This window comes from Camelus bactrianus, chromosome 15 (assembly GCF_048773025.1).
Source record: "Camelus bactrianus isolate YW-2024 breed Bactrian camel chromosome 15, ASM4877302v1, whole genome shotgun sequence".
NCBI lineage: Eukaryota > Metazoa > Chordata > Mammalia > Artiodactyla > Camelidae > Camelus > Camelus bactrianus.
The window spans coordinates 27,214,747-27,234,283 of NC_133553.1; the positions used below are offsets into that span (position 1 = coordinate 27,214,747).

Below are 19,537 nucleotides of genomic sequence, written 5' to 3' on the forward strand. Positions count from 1 at the left end.
AGGCTGTTTAATCATCTCAATATGTTTCTTGTAGCTGGTTTACTGCAGAGCTGAGGGAAGGGGTGGGAGGAAGCAGTGTCAATCAAGGTGGCTTCCTACATCCGGCTCAAATGAAAGAACTGGTAGAGGAAGCCTTCCCGATATTAAATCAAATGGAACCCTCTCAGTAGGAGGAAAATAGGAGATGTTGCAATGACCAGACTCAACTTTCGACCTCACGATTGATAAGGTTTGGGGGAAAGAAAGGCATTCTGTTCAAAAGTCAGGTCAAAAGCTTATCCACACACTGATTTCTCAATCCAGGATCTGTAACATCAAATAAAACAAAGGCCCGTATCCCAATTGAAGTCATTAGCAAACATCTCTTTGCTCTCTTGGGAATTCTGTTCTTTCACAACCTCTTTCTGAATTAGCACTTTGTATGGACACAGAAGTTTAATCTTTCAAATGAAGTATGTGGCCACAAGAGGCCAGTGGTTCTGAGGGCAGAAGGGAAGGCTGGTACCACTTGTGCCTGGGAGGGACGTTACGATCAAGAGTGCAGCTATGGGAGCCAGACCGCCTGGATCTGAAATTGGTTCTGCCACCAGCTATGTAAGTTACACGACCTTTCTATGCCTCATATATGAACGTGAAATGAAACCGTTTTATTTCATAGGAATAAATAAGTTAATACAAGTGGTGCACTTAAGACAGCATAGCAGGCGTTCAGTAAGTCTTCAGTAAGTTCAGTAAGTCAGTAAGTAGGTGTTAATGGGACACAAAAAAAGAAATATCCATTTGCTAAAGTCATGGTGTGTTTTGGTAGGTTTTTCCCCTCATTTTAATAAGGACCAGTGGTTTTAAGAATCTTGGAATGACATTCTAAGTGAAGTAAGCCAGAAAGAGAAACAAAAAATGCCATATTAAATTGCTTGTATGTGGAATCTAAAAAAAAAGGACACAAATGAGCTTTTCTACAAAACAGAAACAGACTCACAAACAGACTCACAGACACAGAGAACAAACTTATGGTTACCAGGGGGCAAAGAGGGTGGGAAGGCATAAATTGGGAACTTGACAATTGCACCTCTTGGGGAGTGATGGAATCAGCTATCTTGATTGCGGTGGTGGCTTCACGGGTGTATACGTCAATTAAAATTCATCAGATTGTACCTGTGAAATGTGTGTAGTTTACCATACAGGAACTGTCCCACAATAAAGGTGCTGAGAAAGAGAATCTTGGAATGACATATCTGAAAGGGACATTTTTTACACAAGTGTAAAAAGCTCAGATCATTGAGCTCTTCAAGGCTGCACAGTTAACCTAGTGGTACATTCAGTACTAGAAACCAGACTTCTTGACTCTAGACCATTATCCACATGACACACTTTTTCCCTGGAGGAGGATGCCCAGGACCAAGAAAGTTCTATCAGAGCAATAATAACAACCAGAATTGCAGTACCTCCCCCCAAGAGCTCCCTTGTCACTCCAAGACAGTATTAAACGGGTTCATTCATTCATTCATTCACTCATGCACCCATCACTGTTAGGCACCGAAGGTACTGAAAAGTAAGACACAGTCTCTGTCCCTAAAGGACTTCAACTGAAATTGGAGCACTAAGATAGGCAGAAATAAAATGATACAATAATACAAACACTTATATAATATGAAAAGTATTAGAGAGGTTAGTCATCTTTTGCTAAATAACCAATCAGAAGTCCAGTAAAAGAGTTTATGATAAGCTTAGTACATTTATGAATGACTAAAATAAATGAAGCCAAGCTTGTCTATGTGAGTTGGGCTGTGTTTAATGTTTGCTATAACTGTAGGTGCCAGAGGCTTCAAATTTCTCTAGTCGCCTTTATTTTTTGTCTCCCCTGCCATCCAGGGGATGCTCTGAGAAGTCCTCCTTAAAGTCTACATTTTGCAGCCCTTTCATAATCCACTGTTACATTAGAGCCCTGTTGGAGAGGTGGTAAGGTGTCTGGGAGGGAAAGCACTCTATACTTTCATGGTTAAATCTCAATGTTCTAGTCTCCTTGGCTCCCTGGTATGTGATCTTCGCAGTGTTTCCCAGATCCGTCCCAGTTAGGTAAAATAGCAAAGGCAATGGGGGGGGGGGGTGGCTGGAGGCAGGGCAGTGTACTTCTCTCAAGTGGGATAAGGCTCTGGTAATATCTTTGCTCTGGAGAGCAGGTTTGGTTATGGAGGACACTCTGGATTTATTTCAAAGTAGGAACATTTCTCCACAACCTGTCAGAGCAATGAGGTTAACTTTCCTGGTTCTTCACTGTGAGAACCTGGTGGGTTTCCTGGAGGTAAAGTCCACGGAAGTATGGGTGACCCCTAAGATCACAGACTCCAGGAGTCTCTCACTCTCACACTCATCCACACTCAGCTCCAGCAATTTATCAAAATTACTGCATTAAGTGTTCTTGTCAATGTCTGGCTCCAGTGACTTCCGCTCCAGGTAAGCAGATCTCTCTGGATTCTCCTATCAGTCCAGATTTTGGGGTGGCTGTTTGCCCTGCAGCCTCAGTTTCATGAGTCCAAGAAAAGTCATTGACTTTCAGTTTCTTTGTTTTTTTTTTTTTTTTTTTTTTCTTGTTAGAGTGAGTGCTTTACATGTAGGGCCAAAACCTAAAGATCCAACTTCATTTTATACATTTGGATATGCAGTTATGCCAGCACCATTTGCTGAAAAGACTGTTCTTTCCTCATTGAATCCTTTGGCATCCTTATCAAAAAACCACTTGACCATAAATGTGGGAGTTCATTTCTGGACTTTCAATTCCATTCTCAATTGATCCATACGTCTACTTTTATGCCAATATGGCACTCTCTTGTTTACAGTAGCTTTGTAGTAAGTTTTGAAGTTGGGAAGTGTGAGTCCCCCAAATCCATTATTCTTTTTCAAGACTGTTTTGGTTATTCTGGTTCCCCTGCATTTCCATATGAATTTTAGGATCACCTTGTCATGATGTGCAAAGCAGCCAGCTGGGATTTTGAAAGGGACTGTATTGAATCTTTAGATTAATTTGAAAAGTTTTTCTATCTTAACAACATTAAGTCTTCCAATTCTTTTTTTTTTTTTAATTGAAGTATAGTCAGTTACATACATGTGTCGATTTCTGGTGTCCAGCACAATGTCCCAGGCATGCATATACAGACATATATTTGTTTTCATATTCTTTTCCATTAAAGGTTATTACAAGATACTGAATATAGTTCCCTGTGCTATAAAGAAGAAAAGTTTAAAAATCTATTTTTATCTATAGTGGCTAACATTTGCAAATCTCAAACTCCCAAACTTCCAATTCTTAAATATGGTATGTCTTTCCATTTATGCAGGTCTTCTTTAATTTCTTTCAATAATGTTTTGTAATTTTACGTGTACAAATATTACACATTGTTAAGTTTATTCCTGAATATTCTGCTCTTTTAATACTATTATAATTGGAATTTTTTTTCTAAAATTTTTTTGAGTGTTTATTGCTAGGACAAATATAAAGTATTTAATTTTTGTATGCTGACTTCATATCCTGCACCCTTGCTGACCTTGTTTATTAGTTATTATGATTTTGGAACGCTTCTTTTATGATGGTCAGTTAAAACTTTTCTATGGTCTAGTGAAACTGGAATTAAAAAATGTCTACAAGATTTATCAATTAGAACCATTGTTATACTAAGAAAGCACACTCTTAGTAAGATGGTGATGATAAACAGGATCTAGAATGAGTCATGGGGTCAGACATGAGCATGTTTACAGGCTAAAGAGAAGGAACAATTAGGAAGAGTTTATTTGAAAAAAGAAGGAGATAAAGTGTCACAGGGGTCAGAAGCGGGTGGGTTAAGTGTAGGCCTAGGGTTTGAGATACCTCGAGGTTGACCTCGTTTTCTTAGACTTTGGGAAAGGAGTCAAAGGTACAGATATGAATGAGAATGTGGGCTGGAACATACATTAAAACTGCGGAATAAAAGCAAGACACTGATACAGAGAGGGCTTGATGATTTCAATTTCTCTGTGACATAAGAGCCCAGGTGATCTCCTGAGAGGAGGGATTTCGGGGAGGACAGTGAAGGTTCAGAAGATCGTTCAGGAGATTGAAAGCAACCTGACCAAGGGCAGATAAAACGGTTAACAGATATGGTTAAGCGACCAACTGAGGGCTGAATTACAGAAGTGGGTTGTCAGGTCTATTTGTAAGGTTTCTCTAGCTGCATTTAGTCACGTGTGCACAAGAATGTGAACAGTCATCAGTAATGTTGTATTGTCTTGGGCCGGAGAGTTACGGTCCAGGTGCTGCTATGGTATAGGTATGCTGACAATAAAGTGTCAAAGATACTGGTAAAACATAATTAAGACAACCAATCACGTTTTAACAGTCTAGGGTGGCAAGGCTTAGAGGTTCCTCACAGACTGGAAAAAATTATGGGGTAAAGAACTGGAGGTCCTTCAGAAGTTGAAAGTAGGCCCAGGGGGAGTGAAGGCACAAGAGACTGGGAAGGCTAAGATGCCGAGACTCGGTGGGATAACGGAGTTCAGCATTTCTGGTGTGATCTGTTTCTAGGTGATGACAGGATTCTAGGTGTGACTTGCCTAAGGTAGAGCAGAAGTGAAAGCCACTGCAATTATGAAAGTCTTAGTTTATGTTTTCGGATGGTCCATCCGTATGCCCTTGATATCACTCAGAATTACGACAGTAACTGGGGTAGAAAGAGGACCCAGGGCCTACAGTGTCAGTTACTGAGAAGGAGTCCCTGGGAAGCTGGTAGATGATAGTAATAAAGTGAGGCAGAGGCTGGTAAACCTGAACGATCCAATCTCCTGGAATCAAGAGCTTTTACCCACCGAGGGTTACAGAGGGTTACAACACTCTCTTTAATCACAGTGGCTCCTCCTGGAATGGTTTTTAAGGTGGGGAGGCATCATAAGGGAATCTTTGGGGTGAAGCAGGGAGCTAGGCCTTATCAGTATTAGAAAAAACTCAGCCTGGCTGTTCTGATATGACCATCAGGAGGTGTTCTTCCCCACCATTCTCATCCCAGTGAGAACTACTCTTTTAAGGATGGCTATAGAAATCCAGGCGAATTCCTAAGGGGAATATGGCTTCTATCCCGTCCATACACCTGCTTGCTACTGACAGTTATATACAGACACGAATCTAGATTTCTGACAGATCTTTCCAAGGAAAAACACATATATTTTTCATAATTACGTATAATGTGATATGAAATAGTATAAATGCATATATTTATTTTTAAAACAGGTGCCATTTACAGTGAAATGAACACATCTTAAAGGCACAGTTTGCTGAGCTTTGACAAATGCATAAGCCCTCACCCTTATTAGGCTATAGATTACTTCCATTACTCCAGAAACTTCCCTGGTGGCCCTGCCCAGTCAATTCCCACCCTACCTGAGGCAACCAGAGTGCTGATTTCTATCACTGTAGACTAGTTTTGTCTATTTTAGAACCTCATAATAATGGGGACACAGTAGGGGCTCTTTTGCTTAGCACAGTAAGGTTCAAAGTTAGAATCTGGAGAGGAAAGCAAGTCATTCTCACAGAAAATTCTCATTACTACCAAGGTGACTGCATTCAGACCAGAATGAAGGCAGATGTGTAAGAGAATCATGGTGTGTTTCCACCTCCTGGACAGTTTGCCAAGAAAGCCTAAGGCATATTTTAGTTACACGTTGCAGGAACTATCCTGCAGCCAAAGCTCACTTGGCTTTGTGCCCCTGTCCCCCCTCCCACTTCTTGAACTCTTTATTGTCTCTGATCTGAATCAGTGAGGAAAGGGTTCCTTTCCATACCTCTGAGGGGGACAGAAAACCTGCTATGTGCTTGGTAGGATAATCCTGTCCCTGCCTCAGGGCTTAAAAAGAAAACTCTGAAACAAATTCTCCAAGTTAAAAATGAAATTCCAGCTGAAAATGAAATCCTGGAATAGATTTCTTCGCATCTGTTTCAATAGAAACCAAAGTCTAGGTGTTTTCCCCTCTCTCTAAAGTATGCCTATACATGTGGAGGGTCTATGGACTGAAAGCTTGTGTCTCCAAATTTGTAAGTGAGAGCTCTAACACCCCCATTCAGTGGTATTTGGAGATGAGGACTTTTGGAGGTCACTAGGGTTAGATGAGATCATGAGGGTGGGGCCCCCATGATGGGGTTAGTGATCTAGAGACATCAGAGGACCCCTTCCCCCTCCCTCCCTGGACACACAAAGAAGAGGTCACATGAACACAAAGTAGGATGTTGGCTGCCTATAAGCTAGGAAAAGAGGCTTATAATGAAGTTATCTTGGTAGCACCTTGATCTGGGACTTCCAGGATCCAGAACTGTGAGAGAGAAGTTTGCTTAAGTTAAGGTATTTTGTCATGGCAGCCCAAGATGACTAAAACAGGAGGTGATATTTAAGTACTAACTAAATCCTAGGCACTGTGTTACACTTAATGTTTGAAACAAAACTAGGAGGAGGGTATTAGCATCCCCATTTTGCCAAGGAGGGGAACAAAGCTCAGCTTCACACAGCTACAAAGTGATGGCAGATGTTATCAAATTGCCCCCTATACTCCTGCATCAATTTATTCTCTCACTAACAATCCTCATACACCTACCCACCTTGATAAGTGACCACCAACCCTTTTCAAAACCCTTGATAGGTCTGTCTCACTATAAGGTCTTGGTCACATTACTTTCTTTTTTGAGCTAATGGTTGAAAATGGGGACAGCTTCCAAAACTGGTCAAACATGGGCTTTGCTGCTTCCTTATCAACATACACACATCTCCCCGAGGTCCTTGGGGAAATAGCAGGGTGCTGGGTACAGGCAGGCAATGGTGCCTTGGAATGTGAAGATGTCGAAAACAACGTTTAGGAGAGAGCTGAAGAGAGGAAGATTCTAGTTTTTCCCTCTTTGACTGCCCATATTATTCTAAGGGGGCTCTAAGCTAGAGGTGAGATCGGGGAGCTGAAATTGCTTTGGAATTGAGTTAAGTGTCCCTAACACAGTGTAAATTTTGACTGAAGTCTGCCTCCTGGGTGAGGAACTCAGTGTACTGAGAGCCCCACAAAATAGAGGCTTCAAAATACAAAACACATAAAAATACAACTGAAGGAAGGATGAAGCTAGGACCCGCTGCATCATCCTTTCCCAATTGCTTTCCCAGGGAGGACAGTAGCATCAGCCTGAGGCAGTCGGGTGACATCATAATGCTGAAGGCTGTCTTGGTTGGGCAGCCTGCAACTAAGAGGCTACACAGCTGGGAAGTGGCCAAGCCAGTTATTTGAATCTGGTCTTTTTTTTTTCCTCCTCCACTTTCTTGAGTTCTAATTGACAAACAGAATTGTAAGATAGTCAAAGTATACAACGTATACATTGTAAAACGATTCTTCCCATCTAGCTAATTAACACAACCATCACCTCACATATTTTTATGTTAAAAATAAATATATGGTGAGAATATTTAAATTCTACTCTCTTAGCAAATTTTAATTATACAAGACAGTGTTTTCAGCTACAGTCATCACATTGTACATTCGATTCTTCTTCATTTTATAGCTAAAAGTTTGCACCCTTGTATTAATATCTCCTTATCCCCCACCCACCTCCCCACGCCAAGTCCCTGGTAATCACTTCTTTTCTTTCTGTTTCTATTAATTTGACTTTTTAAAAATAAAGATTCTACTTGTGAATTATACCATGCAGTTTATCTTTCTCTCTCTAACTTATTCCACTTAGCATTATGTCCTCAAGTTCCATTCGTGTTGCTGCAAAAGGCAGGATTTCTTTCTTTTTCATGGCAGAATAATATTCCGACACACACACACACACACACACACACACACACACACACACACACACACCACATCACACCTTCTTTATCCATTCATCTGTTGATGAACCTTAGGTTGTTATATGTGCTATTGTGAACAATGCTGCAAAGAACATGGGGGTGCAGATATCTCTTTGATATCCTATTTTCATTTCCTTTGGCTATACACCCAATAGCAGGATTGCTGGATCATACGGCAGTTCTATTTTTAATTTTTTGAAGAACCTCCACACTGTTTTCCACAGCGGCTGCACCAATTTACATTCCCACCAACAGTGCGCAAGGGATTCCCTTTCTCCACATCCTTACCAACACTTAACCCTTACCTTTATGAGGACAGCCACTCTAACAACTGTGAGATGATTTACCGTGGCTCTGATTTGCATTCCACTGATGGCTACAGATGTTGAGCAACTTTTCGTGTATCTGTTTGTCATTTGTAAACCTTCTTTGAAGAAATGCCTATTCAGATCCTCTGTCCATTTTAAAATCAGATTGTTTGTTTTTGCTTTTGAGTTGTGTGAGTTCTTTACATACTCTGGATATTAATCCTTTATCAGATATATGATTTGGAAATATTTTATGCTATTCCATAGGTTGCGTTTTCATTTCATTGACTGTTTCCTTTGCTGTGCAGAAGCTTTTTAGTTTGACGTAGTCCCACTTTCTAATTTTTTGCCTCTGTTGCTTGACTTTATCACTATTCAGGATAAATGTGCTTTGCTGACAAGTGACTCAAAAGTTTCATAACCTAATTATAAACTTTCTGGTGTCTGTGTGTGTGTGTGTGTGTGTGTGTTTGTGTGTGTGTGTGTGTGTGTCAGATAGTGGGCAACATTCCTCTGATGGAGCACACTCCTCAAAGACAACCAGAAAATTTCTCCTGTCTAGCCTACTAAGCATTGTTTAGTTAAAATCTTTGTTCGAAAGCATAAGCAATCAAGTTATGCTAGTTTAAGTTACAAAGGAAAACTTTCTGGAAGAATACAGGGCATTTCCAGGGCAAATTTAAACAATCCTTAGAAACTTTGGGATCTCAATGGCAAGAATGCACAGACATTCTGTTTAACCTTCCACCATTAACACAACTCAGCTACAAACTCCCAATCCCTGTGATTCTCAGGAGAGAACAGGACTGCACTAGCTTCGACGGGGCATATGGTCCGCACTGTGTCTCTAGTCCTGACCTTCCACTTACAGATGTTCATTTCAGTCACAGATGCCAGAGCCATCAGTGATCATCCAGTCCAACTCCATTTTTCAGGTGATGAAACATGAAGGAAGCAAAGCCACCGTCAGCAGCAGAGGCAAGGCTACTGTGGTATTTATACATCAAGAGACTCCAAGCCATGAGTCCCACTTCTGTTCCTTTCTCCCTCATTTCCTTGGACAGCACCCTTGTCCTGACCTCTATCATCTCAGATCCAACACATTACAAGAGACTCCTAAGTCTCTCTTAAGACTGGCCTTAAGCATCTTTAGCCTGATTGATACTGTATCACCACAAAAGATCTCCCCAAAACAATCATAATTGTGCTACTCTTCAAATTCAGCTCAAAATCTCCAGTGGTTAACCACTGTCTATAGGTCAGATTCCTCATTATGAAGGAATAGGAGGGGTTCCTAAGAAACTGGAGGGATTCTTGATACCTAACTCCTCTGAAAATAAGATTAACAAGTTAAATAAACACCAGATGATCTCTGAGGTTCCACCCAAGCTAAACTTCTTAAGACCCTGTACCACTTGGCTTCACATTATCTTCCAAGTCTCATCTTCTCTAACTCCTTGATATAATCTTATCTTTATTCTTTCATATGTTTATATAGTTCTACCATTAGAAATATATTTTTATATCACTTCAGAAAACATAAAGTTCAATATTTAAGAACTCTGGAGCAATGAAACATTTTTCCTCTCTTCAAACGAATTTATTAATTCATCTCTTCATGTTCCATAAAGTGTCACTGATCTGATAATTTGATGAAAACATTTATATACAAATATTCCAGTAAACGATAAAATCTACAGACACTAAGAAGTTTACTCAGCCACCTATGTAATCTTAGAATAAAATACTCTGAATACACACAAACGACTAAGACCTAAGCTAAAAAAGCACTTTTTTTAGCTTAGGAGGAGTTAGATTGTATATGCCCCTGGAGATAAAATTTCATTACAATCAACTTCTCTCTGTTGTCTCTTATTTCAAAGATCTTTTGTACAGCACATTGTTTTTATGTTTAAAAATTCAACTTTTTTAGATTCTTACTTTATTATTTTCTTTTTTCAAAAATGTATGAAATACTGTAATAAAACCAATCATTGCCAATCTTAACAAAAATAGATATCAAATTCTAAACTTCCCTAGACTTCTCTGAATGGTTTTACCCTAGAGCTGCTTTCTCTATAGTTATTCTTTTTTAACACCAACATTTTTATTCACTTTGTCATTTTAAAGAAAATTTTTGTATAACGAGGACATCCTCCTCAGTGAATAATGAACAGAACTCAGTATTTTCCTTATGATTAAGGGTTATCCTTAAACTTTTCCTTTACTTTCAGAATCATTTATTGATCAGACATTGAACAAACTGCTGGAGATGCTACCCACTGACTCTGAGCAGGACCTAAGTATGAGGAGACATGCTCAGGGCATATGTGGGATGGCGGGACACAAGTGGTTGCTGGCCTGGAGATGAAGAAGTGTTGTAAATGCATCATAACTGATGTGTCTTCATATTTTTTCATTTTTGTTCCACACATACCCTTCAAACTAATGCTAAATCTCCCATTTATGTCCCTCTTTATTCATTACCAGATGTTCATTCTCTTTTAATCCTCAAAAACAAATCTACACGATAAATGGGCTAATGGTATCCTTCCCATTTGGTGGGTGAGAAAAAAATCTAGGCCATAAGTCTAAGTGATTTCATGGACCTTGCAATATGTAGCTGGTTGAAGTGAGGATATATTTGTCTTCTAACTCCTAGCCTAACTCCTCAGCTTCTTTCATTATTTTGCCCAATCTTCCCACAAAATAGGAGAGGACTTGGTAGTTCTGAATAGGGATGGAAATATGGTGAAACAGAATACATCTACAATGAATCTTTGTGTTAGCTCAGTTTTGGCTTTTTCTAGTAAGCTGCACATAGCTGGATTCTTAAAAACCCATATTTTATGGAAAAAAAACTACCCAGTTAATATTTATTGTTATTTTTGGTATTTTTAGACCTATGCCTGCCATCTTTTTTGTGTTTTCAATTTACCACTCTCTCCCATGCTTGCATTTCTTTTTTCCAATCTTTTCATGGATTAGTGAAATTTTCTCTGTTCTTTACATTTACTGATTTGAAAATCACACATATTCTATTTTTATTCTTCTACAAAGTAGCTATATTTAACTTTTTTTGAAATTGTTGGATTTCCCCCATTGTTGGATTTTAGGTTGTTTTATTCTTTTTTAAAAAAAAATTTGTTGCTGTTTTTGGTGGGGAGGTAATTAAGTTCATTTGTTTGTTTTATTTATTTCACTGGGGATTGAACCCAGGACTTTGTGTATGCTAAGCACACGCTCTACTACTGAGCTATACCCTCCCCCAATATTTAAGTTTTTATCATAAGTGGTTAAATTTAAATTTCTCTAACAGTGTCTGAAGTTAGTCACTATCCACTGATTCCTTCTGGTGAATCTTAAGATGCTTTTATTCTAAATTCTTCATCAGCACCCCTGCCTCCATCTTCCACATCCCATGTTGACATAATCTAAAATCTTGGCACACTATTTTAAAAAATAATTTTATAATCATATCTCATAGAAAAAATAGTTTTTATTATTTTTTGGCTGGCTACTGCAGTTCATTGTTAAGTTCTGGATTCACTTTTTTTTGCATATTCTCTAGTAGTTCTTTCAGCTTTCAGAGAGGATCTATTGGGTTATTAAAACTCTAAATTCCTGGATACTTAAAAAAATCATATTTCATCCTTACATTTCAGTGATATTATGGCTGAATATAGAAATTTAGATTTGAACTTCTTTTTATTCAGCAAACTAAAGATACTGTCCAATGTCTTTCTTCATCCAGTATTGTCAGGACACATCTAATGCCAAGCCTGACCAGACTGACTCTGAGCAGTCTTTTTCTTACCCTCTCTGGAGGCTTCAGCAGTTAGCCTTTATCCTTGTAGCTTTCAGCATATGACTGTATAATTAATGTTTTGAGCTTTTATTACGTTTGTAAACTGCCTTTTTAAAATTGTGTATTTATTTCTTTTTAATGATGCTCTATAGTTGGCAGACCATTTCAACCTGAGGATTTATATGTTTCTTCAACTATAAGAAATTCCATTCTACCATTTATTCAGATTTTACCTCCCTTCTGTTCTCATTTTTCTCTTTTAGGTAGATGCGGTGTCTTGCAGAACTCTCTTCCATGTCTCAAGTTTTCATCTCTCTCTTACCCTGTACTTCACTTCTAGGCTATCTTCTAGGTATGTAATTTCCATTTCAGCTGTGCCCATTCTTCTGTTTATATCAACTGAATTTTTGGTATCAATAATTACTTTTTTCTTATCCCCAAGGTTTATCTTTTTTTTAAATTTTATTTTATAAAAGACAGTTTCTGATACATTATTGTGACGTCATCCTATATCTGAAGACATAATTAAACTTGTTTTAAAGTCCTTTCTTTATCACTCTTAACTTTCGCATAGCTGTAATTCTGCTGTGTTGTTATCTAATTTTTACAGTGGCTGCATACCAGATGTTAGTGGTTTCTGACTGTGGGCTTGTTTTTGTAGTTTGGATTCCTTCCTGGACCCTTTATACTTCTAGTCCCACTGCAGGCCTTTGGGGAGGTGGAGAAGTAGATATTGAAATTTGAGCTCTGTACTATTTTCAATGAGAACGGGGAGAAGGTGGGATGCATGCTGGATGGGATACCTTAGAGGCTGGTGTTCTGGGCTTAGTCATTCTATCTGGGCTTTGCCAGGCCCTGCCTCTCCTACAGCATGGCTCCCGACAGATCTGAATGGGTGGAGAGGAGAGTGGGATGCACACAGCAAAGCCAGTGTAGGTACCACAACTCATTTCCCTGTCATATTCATTAAATTCCTCATCTCTACTCCTGGATTCTTCCACCTGGAGGCAGGAGGAACTCCTGGTGAAGGTCTCATGTTCTGTGGTAGTACTTTCCAAAGATCAGTCTCCCAAGGCAAAAAAAATAAAAGCAAAAATAAACAAATGGGACCTAATCAAACTTACAAGCTTTTGCACAGCAAAGGAAACTATCAACAAAACAAAAAGACAACTCATGGAATGCGAGAAAATATTTACAAATGATGAGACCAGAAGGACTTAATTTCCAAAATATAAAAAGACCTCCTACAACTCAATAACAAAAAAAACCCCAAACAGCCCAATGAAAAAATGGCCAGCAGACCTAAATAGACATTTCTCCAAAGAAGACATCCGATAGCCAATTGGCACATGAAAAGAAGCTCAACACAACACTAATTATTAGAGAAATGCAAATCAAAACTACAATAGGGTATCACCTGAAAAAGGTTAGAATAACCATCAACATATAATCTTTGTTCTTTTGTGTCTGGATTATTTCTCTTATAATGTCTTCACGTTTCTTTTATGTTGTAGTATGTGACAGAACTTAATTACTTTACAAGCCTGAATGACATTCCATTATATGCACATGCTGCATTTTGCTTGTCCATTCATCCAAGGGTGGGCACATGGGTTGTTTCCACCTTTTGGCTATTGTGAATAATGCTGCTATGAAGGTTGGTGTACAAATGTCTATTTGAATCTCTCTCAATTTTGGGGGGAGTATATGCCGAGTAGTGAGATTTTGGGGGTCATATGGTAATTCTGTGGGTTTTTTGAGGAACCACTGTACTATTTTCTACAGTACTGAACCATTTTTACATTTTCATTAGCAATGCACAATGGTTCCAATTTCTGTGCATCCTCCCAACATTTATTTTTACTATTGTTCTTCTGACTTAATCCTCATGGCAAGGGAGCAGTTTTTTCTCTATCTGACATCTGTATGGCACTTCACAGTTTTTTTTGCATAGATTACACTTTTTAGCCATTATAATACTCTTTAGTTTAAGTATTATATGTTTATTATGAAAGAAGATATTAAAGTTTAGGGGTGTTACATCACTTGCCTAAGATCACAGAGCTTATCAATGGAAAAGTCAAATACATAATTTTACTCCTGATTCTTTTCTCATTAGGAGAATTAAACAGTCTATGTTCTTCGAGATTGTTCCCTGCATGCTCTATTCACTCTGAATCACAGCATTGAGAAGAGTTTTCAGAAAAAGTACTTGCTGTTTTCCTACATCAACCAAAGTATCAAAGAAAATAAAAGGCTTCAATGAGTCACAGGCATGATTTAGGTTAGCTATTAACGGGGTGACTGATGTTGGTGAGACATTGGAAATGATTACCAAAGGATGCTCTGAGATAATTCAAGTCTTGAAAAGTGCTATGGATTGGATTCCATCCCAGGACGTGACTGAGGATGCAGAAAGTAATTCAGTGAATCCCTGTTAATTATTTGAAAGCAGAGGCTAAACTAGATGACCTCACAGTTTCTTGAAGTTCTCTGATTCTGCAACAAAGATTCTACCAAATGGATTTGTACTACTCAAGAAAATTGTCCTTTGGTGCCTGGGGATGGGTCTTGGTTTTCTTGACCCCTTCATCCCTGATCTCTGAGAATGCAGATCCCCTCACTCATTTCCATTTCATACCCTTAGAGTTAACAGATGCCTCAGGGGAGAGGTCAGAGATGACCTAACTCACCTGAGGCCTTGAGCCACTATTTGGGCTGTTACCTTTCTATACCACTGTTGCCCTGATTCCACTTTGCTCCCCAGGGAGATGTGAAGGCGTTGCAATTCTGGCCTGAGACTAAAGGGGACAGCTTCAGTGTCCGACCTATATGGGTTGTCAGTGCTATAGCATACAGAAGGGACAAGGTAGCTGGTTTAAGACAGTAAGCCCAAAGAAAGAAAACTAGTGGGGAGAACAGACAAGCCACAATCAGCTGCCTGCCTTACAGCAGCAGTCTGGAGGGTATTCAGACATCCCTGTGACTTGACTCGTGCTGGGAAGGCCCTTCCCTCTCCTACAAAACTGTAATTGTACACCTTTTAGTGACCCTGTAAACAAGACTAATTCTGCTCTCTTGATGTGTTTAATATCCATATGTTTTAGTTTCCTCATTATTTGAAAGGAAGAATCAAAACTTCCCACCTCATAGTTGTTAAATCTTTTTGAAAAGAAGCATGTATTCCAAGCACTTTAAAGACCTTTTCAGGAGAATGTTGAAATCAAGGAAAAACTACTCTAGAAGTGATATAAAATAATGTTTGCTGGAAAATTAAGGTGATGTACTATGCAAACAAAAGTGTAATCAGTTAATAAACAATGTGTATCTGAAACTCAAAAAGATAAAAATAAGAAGAAAATTATTTTTTTAAAAAAGCAAAAGTAATGCCTCTCACCCACATCCTTTTTCTTTCCTTTTCTGTTCTTGAAGTCGCCCCTTTGTTGGGGGCTTACGTCTTACACTGTAATTGACAAGTGAAGGACTGGGTTTAGAGGGGCAATTACTGAAGCATTGCTTTAGCAAACAGTCCAGCTTTTCCAACAGGCCAGCACTGCTGACCTACAGTAGTGATCACACTGCTCCTGCCTGATGCAGTGCATTTAGTTTTTAGAACCACAGAGCAGAGAATGCAGAGCCAGGAAGGGTACTCAGTGACGATCCCCTCCAACCAACCCTGTCATTGTGCAGATAACAAAACTGAAGCCAGGACAGGTTCCATTTTTTTTTTTTTTTACATTTCAGAGTTGGAAATTGGAGAATGCAATGAAAATCAAGGTGAAAAAGGCAAGGTGTACCCATTTAGCTCACATCCAGGGAGTGATTATTTACAAGCAGGCCTTTCTTCAGATGGCCCATTCAGTCTGCAGAGTTTACAGAACAACTAAAAATCACTCTAAACCAGATACCATCTCAATAAACACACGCAGTTGAGGCCAACAGAACTTGGCTTAGTGCTCAGGTGATCCTCATTCTTGGCATCACGGGCCAACTCCCTTCTAAGCCCAGAGAACTCCATATAACACGAGACACTGCTCTCCAAAGATCTGCCTTTTTACCTCTTCAGGGCGGCTGGAGGCTTCTGTTGGCAGCCCTAATCAGCAGATCAACACAAATCCACAAACCTCAATCACTCTGCTTTCACCTACTCTAGACTGCTTTCTCTCAAATTTAATTGCCTGAAGTTTAGTGTCTGTGATAAGAACTCAGGGGTGATACCACACACCTCCGGAACCCCTCTGCTGATATGGGCTGTGCCCTGCAAGCGGTGATAGTAGGCTTTGGGCAATTAGGAGTGCGGGATTTTCTCCTCACTGCCAGGATCAGCACAGAGCATGTCCCGCTGTGCACACTCTGGTGGGGCTGGCTTGATTTCAGTTTTTCACACCCTATTGTAATATACCGCTTATCTCGAACAAGGTCCCTGTCCAAGTATGCTTTGATGTTTTATGTAATAAGTGACAAAATTCAGGATTTAAACATCAAAAGTAGAAATTCACATTTTTCTTTTTTTATTCTGTAAGACTTAACACGTCAAATTATATCTTTAATCACAAAAGAGCACAGTGAACAAAATGTGTTGTGGTGGGATTATGCAAATTTAAAAAATACTTTACAAATTTTCTACAATGAAAATTTATTATATTTTTAAATCAGATAAATGTTTTAAAGAATCCTGACAGGTGTTGTGAGGCCTGTTGGGCCTCTGAGATGCTCTGTGATACTGGATTTTAGGGACTTCCTCACCTCTGTGGTGAAGGGAAACACTGTGACTTCCAGGCTCTTGGCTACATTGAGGTTTTATAATTCCATGAAAGCTTTAAACTCATCATCATTAAAAATAGGTCTCCAGGGCTGGGGGGATGATTCTGATATTAGTTTTATTGTTCTAAAACCCCAGATTTGGAGCTGGAATGCTCCAAGAAATCTCTACCTGAAAAGTCAGGTGGTCCTCCAGGAGGGGAAGGGGCTGGGGGTACATTATCAACACTCTTGTGATTTCTGCTTCTTTGGTGTTTTCCTCAGGGTGACTAACTAAAATGCTCTTTGTTCTTTGTTCCAGAGTCAGAGACGTCCCCACCACGCGGCACACAGATTTATAACTCCGGGCAAAGGTTTTGACAAATACGATTTCTTCACTCCAAAGTCCACCTATGTGGATTCCCTGAAAATCCAGAATGGTGCACATCTGTCTGCTGGTTTCTAATCCTAGGAGCCTTGGCTGCAGAGGCAGGAGGAGTTCCTACAGCTCTGGAGATAAAGACTGGCACAGAGGCTGGTGCTGTGTGGGCGCACTCATGCACTTGATTTACTGCTCTCTCTTTTTGGACTGACATAGGGTCTGCACTGACACAGGCAGTCCAGAAAAAAAGGAACTGCGTCTATTGCAACACTTAAGTGATGTAAACAAAAAGATCAAAACCCAACGATCTGGTGGAAACACACTTATCCAGACAATCCACTGTAGTGTTCCAATTGAAGAGTTCTACTTAGAGAAAGAGAATGAATTCAAACCAAAGAACCTATCAGCCAATCAACCAGACAAGATCTGGGGTTAGGTTTGATGGTCTGATACATACAAGGAACATAATAAAATGACTGATTCTATATCTGGGTTCTAGGCACATGATCTGGGACATAAATCAGAATCTTCAATGGCTATATTACCTTGCCCTCCACTCACCCCTCCCATGAAGACAGGGAACAAGGAGGTGCTTGAATTCTTTCAGGCCCTATGAGTGTCACTGAGCAATTTGTTTCTCAAGCATCTCACATAAACATGGTTGAAATAACAGATAAAACTGATCTGGGTGCCCAACTCAGGGAGTGCAATTTTAACATCCAAAGCCCATATGACAAACGCCATCTAAAAAACATTTGACTTTAAGCGAACGCAATGACACTAAAACCACTCTAGTGAGCAATTTTGTAAAAGGCATCCATTTTGGAGTCCAGCCCAAATACGAGTGGAACTCATTATTATACTACAGTCTGACTTACCACAAGCTTTTGTGGCGGAGTCCTGGTATGATGTTAACCTTTGAATTGCCTAATCTGGGAAGGAGCCAATTAGCCTGCAGAACACGTGGAGATGAAACACTACCTACCAGAGATGGGAAAGTACATTTGCCTTAGAGACTCTGATAAGAGGCCCTTGAAAACTGAAAACCACACAAATACCAACGTTTTGGTTCTTGAGAAGTTCACTGTCTAGTGGGGAAAGCAGATAAAAAATAATGTGAGTGCAATACTAAGGGTACTGTGAGAACACAGAAGAGGGACACCACATCTAGCCAGATGCAGAGGGCCGGGAAGGCTGTCATTGTATCCTTCAGAGTACAGTTGATACATTTTGTCTTGAAGATGACACTTGTCCTCCAAATAAATCAGACTCCCCAGAACCATTCCAAAGGACTTAGCTCTTCTGATAAAAGATATGTATTTATTCATGTGCATCCTCAGTGACTGGAAGAAAGGTCAGAAATGTGTCAATGCTTAGACAGTCCAGTGCCACTGCTTTATAACCTATGGCCCACTGCCTTGTCAACTGAATGAGTTATTAAATTAATATTCCTCCCTACATGCTTTTCTTTAAAAAGCCTCTTCTTTCACGTCTTCCAATCCGAGCCCCTACTTCTCTTTACATAGTTCTTAACAGATCTCTATTTAACTACTTAGACAAACTGCTTAACTTCGTGTGACATTATTTCTTCTAGAAGATGAAAGCATATGTTGCCTGAGATAAAATTTTTTTGGTTTACATTGTGCAAGATTTTACCTCACTTGATATTTGCTGTTTTCCCTTCCCTGTCTTCTGCATACTTCCAGGAGGTCTCCTGAATGGTCCGTGCTCAAGCAGCTAAGCCTGGGAGTTATCTGCAGTATCAGGTCTCTCTTCATAACTAAAAATCTAGAAATGTTTTCATTTCCTGTAAAGTTATCTGACTTGGGTGAGCTGAAAAGTTGAGGATGGGCTGGGGTGCCTGGAGAGCTCAAGGCCCTCAAAGTGAACGTCATCTTCTAACTGCCTGACAAAGCTGTGTACCTTCCATGGCTCAGGACTTCACATCCAGGACAGGGTCTGACCAGCCTGAATCATGACAAAATCAGGCTGCACACTGGAAACTTCTTATCCTTTCCTCTTTTCTCATTGACAACGTTCATGTGTCCATGATTCCTCTGGACTAGAGGGGCCAAAGCTGCGCAGGAATGACAAGGATGGGCCCTTTCCAACCGCAGGCTGGGGTTATGTCAAGAGTATCTCCTAGATGCATTCACTGTCTCACGGTGGGTCTCTTAGAGAGGAAAGGTTTGTTATTAAGGACCACACTCAAGGATTTTCATCTTGAGTTTGGACACAATGCAGGGTCACTTTACTTATCTTGGAAACGAGAGGGGTGGTAGCCAGTGGAGAGATTATTTTGGAATATATAGTAACATTATCCAAAGCTACTTCCAGTTTGAAGATCAATATGCACCCAGTTGATATGATCATGCAGATTTTCTCATTAGATCTGCTAATGTAGTAAATCAAATGGATAGAGTTTTTAACAGCTCTGTTGAGATATAATTCA

At 39.7% G+C, this 19,537-nt stretch overlaps 1 long non-coding RNA gene across 1 annotated transcript; it reads left to right on the forward strand.

The window, feature by feature from the left end:
• The first annotated feature begins 370 nt into the window (after nucleotides 1-370).
• On the forward strand, nucleotides 371-18,543 carry LOC141573397 (uncharacterized). Its single transcript, XR_012499090.1, has 2 exons — nucleotides 371-594; nucleotides 17,026-18,543. It is a non-coding gene; the product is annotated as an uncharacterized LOC141573397 (long non-coding RNA).
• Nucleotides 18,544-19,537: the final 994 nt, after the last annotated feature.